This window comes from Watersipora subatra, chromosome 9 (assembly GCF_963576615.1).
Source record: "Watersipora subatra chromosome 9, tzWatSuba1.1, whole genome shotgun sequence".
NCBI lineage: Eukaryota > Metazoa > Bryozoa > Gymnolaemata > Cheilostomatida > Watersiporidae > Watersipora > Watersipora subatra.
Window position 1 is genome coordinate 61,928,407 of NC_088716.1, and position 9,144 is coordinate 61,937,550.

The window sequence follows — 9,144 nt, forward strand, 5'->3', positions numbered from 1 at the left end:
TCTCATTCAGCAAGATATCTTTTTGACTTTAGTAAGGCTCAAATACCTAAAATACTTAAACAATCAAATGAACTCCTCAAACATCTTGTGAGACTGGAAAACTCAAGAACAACTGATTCATTATGGACGATCTTCAAATATCAACTTTTGAGGATAGACAAATCATATGTCCTAAAACGGAAACCTTGAGTTGAAAAATTCTGGCTCTCAAACTCCAAACTTCTAAAAACTCCAAGCTTCTAGAGCATATAATTGCTCATGAAATAAGGCAGTTCCTTAATACACATGAAATCTTTAATGAATGCGAGTGTGGATTCAGACAGAAACACAGTAGCGAGTTTCAATTAATTCACACCATGTCTGACGTATTTGCATATAGCAACAGCAATTCACAGATAGATGTTGTTGTACTAGACTTCAGCAAAGGTTTTGACCCTGTGTCGCACTGTAAATTTATTTACAAACTCAAGTCTCTGGGTCTAAATCATAACTTAGTGGCTTGGATTTAAAACTGGCTCTCTGATAGGCTCTTTTCAGTTTCCAGGGTTTGGTGCTGGGGCCCCTGTTGTTCCTCATATACATCAATGACCTTCCTGGAGTCTGAAATTGTGAGAAAACATCAGTTAGTCTTTTTGCTGACAATGCAGTTTTATACAGGCCCGTAGCTTGTGTCGCAGACTGTCAGGCACTTCAAGACCAACTAACCAGAGTGGAAGACTTGGTAAAAACTTGACAACTAAAATTTAAAGCCAATAAATGCTCTTCGACATCCATGTGTCCAGCTAACATAAATTTTACCTACAAACTTTAGGCCATACCCCTACGATCTTCCGACAGTTTTGTTTACCTGGATATGTGCAGCTCTTTAATTGAACCTTTTTATTGCCACAGACTAACCCAGCAACAGGCGATGCCTTACAGAAAGATAGACCAAAACAAGTTGAATCAAATATTACTTACCAGTAAATCACAAGTAACAGTACTGCTTAACTTGCTAACCTTTAGCCAACATAGCTAGCAATAACTAAGCCAAAGCAGTGTGAGATGACTCACACCTTCATCAAATGGCATAACTGTTTAAATATGCAGGATCGGATAGAAAATGAAATTAATCCCACTACTTGCTTGTTTTTTACCCTAGACTCAAGAAGGTTAGCTATGCTATGGCTCTTTCATTAGCAAAGCGGGAGATTAAAAAGAAAAGATAAATTCATTCTCCTGTATTTAAATGCATCATTGCCATCGCTACAAGCTTAAATGTTTTTTTTGGAGTATCCAAGTTTTAAGATAGCCCTTAGGATTGTCTTTAACATTTATGGTGTATGTGAAAATTATGGTGTAATCATAATCACATTATATTGCGTTACATACTTTACAGTTGGCTTTCCTCATTAAGCGTTGGTGTCATTTCTGAGGCCTGACATTTTTATGTTAACTTGTTCAACAAAGAAATTATTTCAGAGTAACGGCACTCTTTTTTTTCTATTAGATTTTTCCGTGTGTAGTTACTATCAAATATCACATGACTAAAACACTACATGGTGGTAGAGTATGGTCTGAAGTAATTTGAAGGAGCAGGTCTACCATATTCGGATTCAGAAGAGTCATAATTGAAATTCCAATTCTAAGCCAAAGCCATAATTGAAATTCCAATTCAATTAGATCAAAGTCAGCCAAGACCATGTCAACTCCTGCGTTTCAGCCAGCTATACAATAATGCAACAGCTTTCTGCTATTAATTTGCTATTGAACAAGGAGGATACAATGGATGACAAAATATTTGTATCAAGCTGGAAGTAATTTTCTATACTAAATTAAACAGACGGCCTGATATAACCTGAGGTTACTATGTTAAAACATTGCAAAGGGGTTGAAGCCGTAATAATTGTTGGGACCAGCCCTCGGTACAATGACAATTTGAGCAACATAGATGTTATTGTTCAAGTCTTATATACATATTGTATCGGAGAGTGTAATGTTCTACATGATCGTTACCTGTTCAACTTCGGATCACAAGTAGAAGGACTATTGTTTGAAGTTTATGAAATATTGTTTCGTCTTGAGGTGAATCAGAAAGCTCCACGGATTAATACAGTGGTGTACATGTAGACCTTATTTGCAACGGAATGGATCTAGGCCCTGGAGAAGACAATACTCGAAAGAAACTGATTGGCTGTGCGCATGATGTAACATTAGAACAAGCTGTAAAAATTCACAGATCGCAAAAATTAGCTCCGAAGACGATGAGAGATATCAGCGCCCATACATCCAGTGGTTTTCACAGTTGAAAATGTCAAAGAGGTATCATTATCTATCTGATAGCGTAAACCAGCAGCACCAGGTACTCGTGGATATTGTAAGGGTTTGACACACACCAGGCTACATTGCGCTGCCTCTTCAGATAGATGTAACAAGTGTAGCAAAATGGGTCACTCGACAAAAGTTTCGAAAGCGACAGCATATACCAAACACTCTAACCCTGCAATGGCTAAATCTGAGAACACACGAAGTAATGTTCTTTTATGTGATGACAGAGATGAAAAGCATCTATTCTCAATCCTAGTGGTCAGCTATTGTCGATGGCAACAGTCAGCCAACAAAATTCAAACTAGACTTCGAAGCTAATGCGTCAGTTATGAAGATCACATAAACTGTGGTGCAAGCAGCCAAACTCACTCAAGCTAAGTCATGCCTTCATGGTCTTAGCAAGAATATCATTGAAGCGTTCGCAAATATGGTTCAAAATCTATGGTCGAAACAATATATTGTCTCACATAATCAGACCTTTTGCTAAGCCGAAAAGCCTGCATATGTATGTGACTACTGACATGCAGTGTTAGGTTGAAGATAATCAAGCTTCGATTTATCAACAATATTTACAGTTCTCACAGTCCAGGATTTGTCAAGGACTACTCTTATAATATCCAGTCACAAGGATAATACACAGCCTATGTGAATTTGTACAGCTTGCTCAGTGCCACAACCCCTACTGCCTAAAGTCAAGGACAATCTTGGTAAAATGGTGACAATAGATGTTATGTCTCTTGCGAAAGAACTACAGAGTAGTGGAATGAGACCACTACCAAAACTTGTACACATATGTGGGCCCTTTTCTCATTTAAATTCAAACAGTCAGACGAGAGGTCTACCAACCTGCGTATATGGATGGCAGTCTTACTTAGCTTTGACTGGATAAAATATTCTTTCATCTTGAAGCTGATTCTGGCTATCATCAAGTCAACTACACAGAACAGTACCGGATTCTTACTACCTGTTGGAATTTCGGCAGCACCAGAGGTATTTCAATAGTGTGTGATTGGATTGCATAGTGGTTTTGATCGTAGATATGAATGAGTACGATTGCTCCTACTGGTGCACTCCATGATGATCATCTGAAGCAAATTCTTGACTGTAGTCAAGTCAGGTTTGAGTCTCGATAAAAATAAATGCATTTTCCGAAAAAAAATTGTCAAGTTCTTAGGCCATAGATTAATGATGGTGATGGCATACATCTTGATGGCATTAAAGTCAAACCTATCATAAAATTCACGAAACTATAGAACAAGTTGGACATTAGGTGATGAAATGGAACGTTGAAAAAGCTCATGAAGCTCAACTTCGTGAAGCTTATGAACTTTTTCCAGAGAATCAGGCACAGAGATGGGATACAGCAAGCAGCAGCATTTGCTAAGCTGAAGAGCATTTTAACCTTTGAGATAGTGTTAGCTTTGTAAGATCCCAAGGCAAAGATTATCCTGGTCACTGATGCAGGTTTTCGGTGCTGCTTCATTTTAGATGCAGCTACATGGTATTCAATGTCCAGTCAGCTTCGCTTCTCTTTTGGTAAACGAGGTTGCGAGCAGGTACGCTGTCGTAAAAGAAAAAGCTTGGGCAGTAACATCGGGTTGTAGCGGCTCAACCAGTCCTTACATGGTTTGATTTTCCTAATGGATTTTGATCACAAACCTTTGGTGTCTTTAATTCATTCAAAGAATCTCACAAATATACCAGCAGGAGTACTTCAACTCAGGCTGCGACTGAGTCTGAAGTATCTCTGAGTGTCTGAGTATCTAAGTACCGTAGGGCAGACTATCTGTCAAGAGTAAATAGGGTAGCTCATTGAAGAAGTAGAACACTTCAATGAAGCATTCATACTAAAACACTTAGCAGTAAGGCATAATCATGGCTCTCAGAACAGTGATACGAGGTCACAGAAGGTGATAAAGTTCTGTAGACAAATATGGCCAGTCTACAAGACATCCCGGCAAAACGTGTGTTGGCCAGGTATGAGTGGCGATGTAGAAGAAGTAGTATGGCAATGCATTAGTATCCCACAAACCTTACCTATCCAATAGGAGGCAGTGGCACTAATTTTTTTTCAGAATAATCATGGATGAAGCGAGATCTCAACTTCTGAGTTAAATAACAGCCTACCTTCTTATAATCGACCATTACAGTTTTTAGATTGAGAGGTCCACAAGACTACTAAAAACCAGACATCAGCTAACACAGCAGCTACCCTAGAGGATATCGTCGCAACCCACGGTTTCCTAAATTACATTACATCTTATACTGGACCACAATTTTCTTATCAGACCTTCAAAACCTATGTGGAAAAGAACAATTTTACACTAATAATCTCGTCTTCTCATTATTCCCGTGCCAATGTGAGCCAGCGTACAATTAGTACTATAAAATGGCTCATGATGAAAACAAGAAGCATGTGTAATGCCCCACTTAACTGCCGATCAACCACTTTCGAGAATGAACACTCCCACTCATCTGCTAATGAGCAGATACTTTGAAACTTGTTTATCTATCTTGCCAGCTCACCTTCAACCTGCACTAGTCAATCAACAGATAGTTAACTATAGAGAGGTCAAGAAGTGCAGGTCTGCGACAAAGTATCACGATAAGCATCACCGAACTGGGGACCTCCCTACACTAAAAACAGGTCAAAAGTGTACATCCGTGATCAGAAGGCCACTGGCATGGTACTATGGTAGATTGCTTCCCGATCATATAATATATTGAATTAAGTATATAATATTATACCTCGTATCAAATCAACCTTATTTCCTGAGAAGTCATTCGATTCTGCAGACACTTCATGTTGCACTCCAACAAAACCTCAACACACTATCCCTGACACATTCCAAGAGAGCCGCAATGTTCCATCCCCTATAAATAGCCACGCGTCCACATCAAATATTGCAATCCCCACCATATCTAGTCAAAGGGTACCAAACATGTCTTTGCTAAAACAATCAGAAGAGGCGTATGACATACCTTCAGTAAAAAAAATAAATCTCCATCGCGACCTCGTTTTGTGTTGACATATCTGACGTGTTATTTTTGATACCAAAAGGGAAGTTGCAATGTAATTATAATTTCATTATATTATTTCACATACTCGGGAAAGTTGCCTTTCTGTATATGATGTTATCATTGGTTTTGATGCACTACATTTTCTAGTTAACTCGGTGGACTGAAAAATATATTTCAAAGTAATGACATGCATTCTTTTTTTATCCAATTTCTCTATGGATAAACTTTTACTACCAAGTATCACTTGACCAATACACTGCAAGAATTACTGGAAAGTTTTAAATAATTAGTTAGACAATTAATGCTGTATAAGCAGATCTATTATTTAATATTTTGGGCTCCGTCTAGGCCCTAAAATTTCTGGGTTGTCTTTTTGATACTAGCTGGTAAGTTTTAAAGCAAATGTAGCTAGGAATGACGAGAATAAACATCAAATTAATTTTAGTTAAAAATGAAAGCTGGTGTGTACGTCAGTGAATAGCTAACGCTTTATAATTTAGACATTTTTGTCGATGTTTGATTGAGGTGTCGCTATGTTGGTTCTCTTCACTTTATTTCTATATTATTCTATGCTAATTCATGAAGGCGGTTACTGCTGTTCTTTTCATGAGAGATATTTTTCTTGCACCTTGCTATTTCATTAGCGCTGTGTATACCTTTTTTCTGAAAGAGTATTTTTATAGTTACTGTTGTTGGGTGTTGTCAAATACACATGCAATGTATGTATTTGGGTGAATCCTTTGTCTAAAAATATTTTCCTGTTTGCCATTCTTAAAATTTTACCACATTAAGTCATGCTTCTTAGGTTACTTCTCTGAATCATTTCAACTTTTTACATAATACCTCTCAGCACTGTATAGAGTACTGTCTCAGCACTGTATAGAGTACTGTCTCAGCACTGTATAGAGTACTGTCTCAGCACTGTATAGAGTACTGTCTCAGCACTGTATAGAGTACTGTCTCAGCACTGTATAAAGTACTGTCTCTGCACTGTATAGAGTACTGTCTCAGCACTGTATAGAGTACTGTCTCAGCACTGTATAGAGTACTGTCTCAGCACTGTATAAAGTACTGTCTCTGCACTGTATAGAGTACTGTCTCAGCACTGTATAGAGTACTGTCTCAGAACTGTATAGAGTACTGTCTCAGCACTGTATAGAGTACTGTCTCAGCACCGTATAAAGTACTGTCTCTGCACTGTATAGAGTACTGTCTCAGCACTGTATAGAGTACTGTCTCAGCACTGTATAGAGTACTGTCTCAGCACTGTATAGAGTACTGTCTCAGCACTGTATAGAGTACTGTCTCAGCACTGTATAGAGTACCGTCTCATTCCGCTGCTATGTTTCCTAACCTGCAGTTATACAGTCTACTCAAGTTTCTTACAAGAAGTAAATAAATGGTACAAATGTTATTTGTTATCTTCTTGGTTAATTCACAACATTTACAGAGAAATTTATCACCACAATGTGAAATGTTAATTACAAAGTTTAATTCAGGCTCACATACTCATGCTATATGTTACAATTTTATCTAAGTTGTTAAGTGCACAGCTACGTGTATATGAATTCATATATTGATTACGGTATTTGGTTTTACGGCCTAATACCATACCGGTTTAATGTAGCAATTACATGTTGCAGTACATGTTTCCAGTCTAGCATTGTGTTTTCTACTTTCCATTTAAAAAAAACATTGCAGTTTTTCAGTGTAATGTTCATCGCCAGCTTTTATCAGAGTTTTGCAACCAAAGTCGTAGTTTGGTGTTACAACATATTTTTGAAGTTTAAGATGACAGCGTGCACATTATAGGCTGTGTTGGGACAGCATAGCTATCAATATTATAACTATTAAATATAACATAGTATGTTATACTGCCGCTCATTATTAATGTGTTAGTGCATTCATTATTAGTGTGTTAGTGCATTCATTATTAATGTGTTAGTGCATTCATTATTGATGTGTTAGTGCATTCATTATTAATGTGTTAGTGCATTCATTATTAGTGTGTTAGTGCATTCATTATTAGTGTGTTAGTGCATTCATTATTAATGTGTTAGTGCATTCATTATTAATGTGTTAGTGCATTCTCTGAAATATTCACATTCTTTTTAGATTACTTTAACGTGCATTTTCGTCGTCAACATGTACACCCAAAGCTGTTGTGTTGATGGAGCGGCAATTCATGTGCATAAAGATGTAGATACAGATATTATTGATGAATACTTTGCAGCCAGAACCTATATATATGGTATTAAACTGTTTAATAGTTTAATACCATGTATATAGGTATATGAAGAATTCTTTTGCATTTTAGGAGCTCAAAGACAGCCATAAAACGCTTTTTCAATATTCTATCAATGACATGAGTGTCTCTCACTCCTATGACCAAAATGCCTTAACATTTTCATGAAAGATTTGCCAAACAGATTTAACCTCAACTTGTATAACTACTCATTTTGAGAAATAAACCAAGATTTTCAAGTGATTCTCTAGAAATTTAGCTACTCATACCTATGGCTACATTTCCATTCATATATTAGAACGTAACAGAATAGTACACAAGATAACAGTGCTGCCAAGAAATGTAAGGAATTTATTGAAGTATGATCACACCGATTTTTTTTCTCCGAGTTTGTGAATTTGCCAATGATAAACCTTTGTTAAACATTGATAGACAACAATTATAATTTTACTAAAGTCATGGATACTTCTAGCTTACCCTGGAGGCATGTTTTGTGATTATTATCAGAGTTGATGAATAAATTATTTAGTGATTAACTAGACAAGTGCGTTCTGTGCAAGGGTTGTAATACTTTAATTATACCGTGTCTCTAAGGCGAGGCTCTTATATTTAAGCACTCTATTAATATGAAGAATGCTGAGAGTGTTTCATACACATAGAAGTGGTGTGTTTAAATATACAAACCTGTATTACTTATGGGTATAATAGAAAGGTACATGCTGAGGAGGTCGTGTATATATTGTAAGGTATATATGCTGAGTAGGTCATGTATATATTGTAAGGTATATATGCTGAGTAGGTCGCGTATATATTGTAAGGTATATATGCTGAGCATGTCATGTATATATTGTGAGGTATATATGCTGAGTAGGTCGTGTATATATTGTAAAGTATATATGCTGAGTAGGTCGTGTATATATTGTGAGGTATATATGCTGAGTAGATCGTGTATATATTGTGAGGTATATATGCTGAGTAGGTCGTTTATATATTGTAAGGTATATATGCTGAGTAGGTCATGTATATATTGGGAGGTATATATGCTGAGTAGGTCATGTATATATTGTGAGGTATATATGCTGAGTAGGTCGTGTATATATTGTGAGGTATATATGCTGAGTAGGTCGTGTATATATTGTGAGGTATATATGCTGAGTAGGTCGTGTATATATTGTGAGGTATATATGCTGAGTAGGTCGTGTATATATTGTGAGTTCTTTTGGTTCGGATGATCATTAACAACAAATATGCTGTTACACTTCAGATAGAGTAACACGGAAACTATTGAAAAATTCAGCATACCTGATTTATCTAGAAAATGACCTTGGAGAAAATTATCAGAACTACTCCATAGCAAACTTTTCAATCTCAATTATATTAATGCACAAAGGTTCATACATAACCTTAAAGCATAAGTTATAATTTAATTTTATGCAAACAACCGTGTGTTCGGATTTGTTTTCTTGGAGAAGAGAACAAGCTTTGTATATTCTGTTACACTTTGATTACAAGTTTGGTGTGTTCTACAGTATATGATGAGACAAAGATCATATTTCGACAACAACTGAATT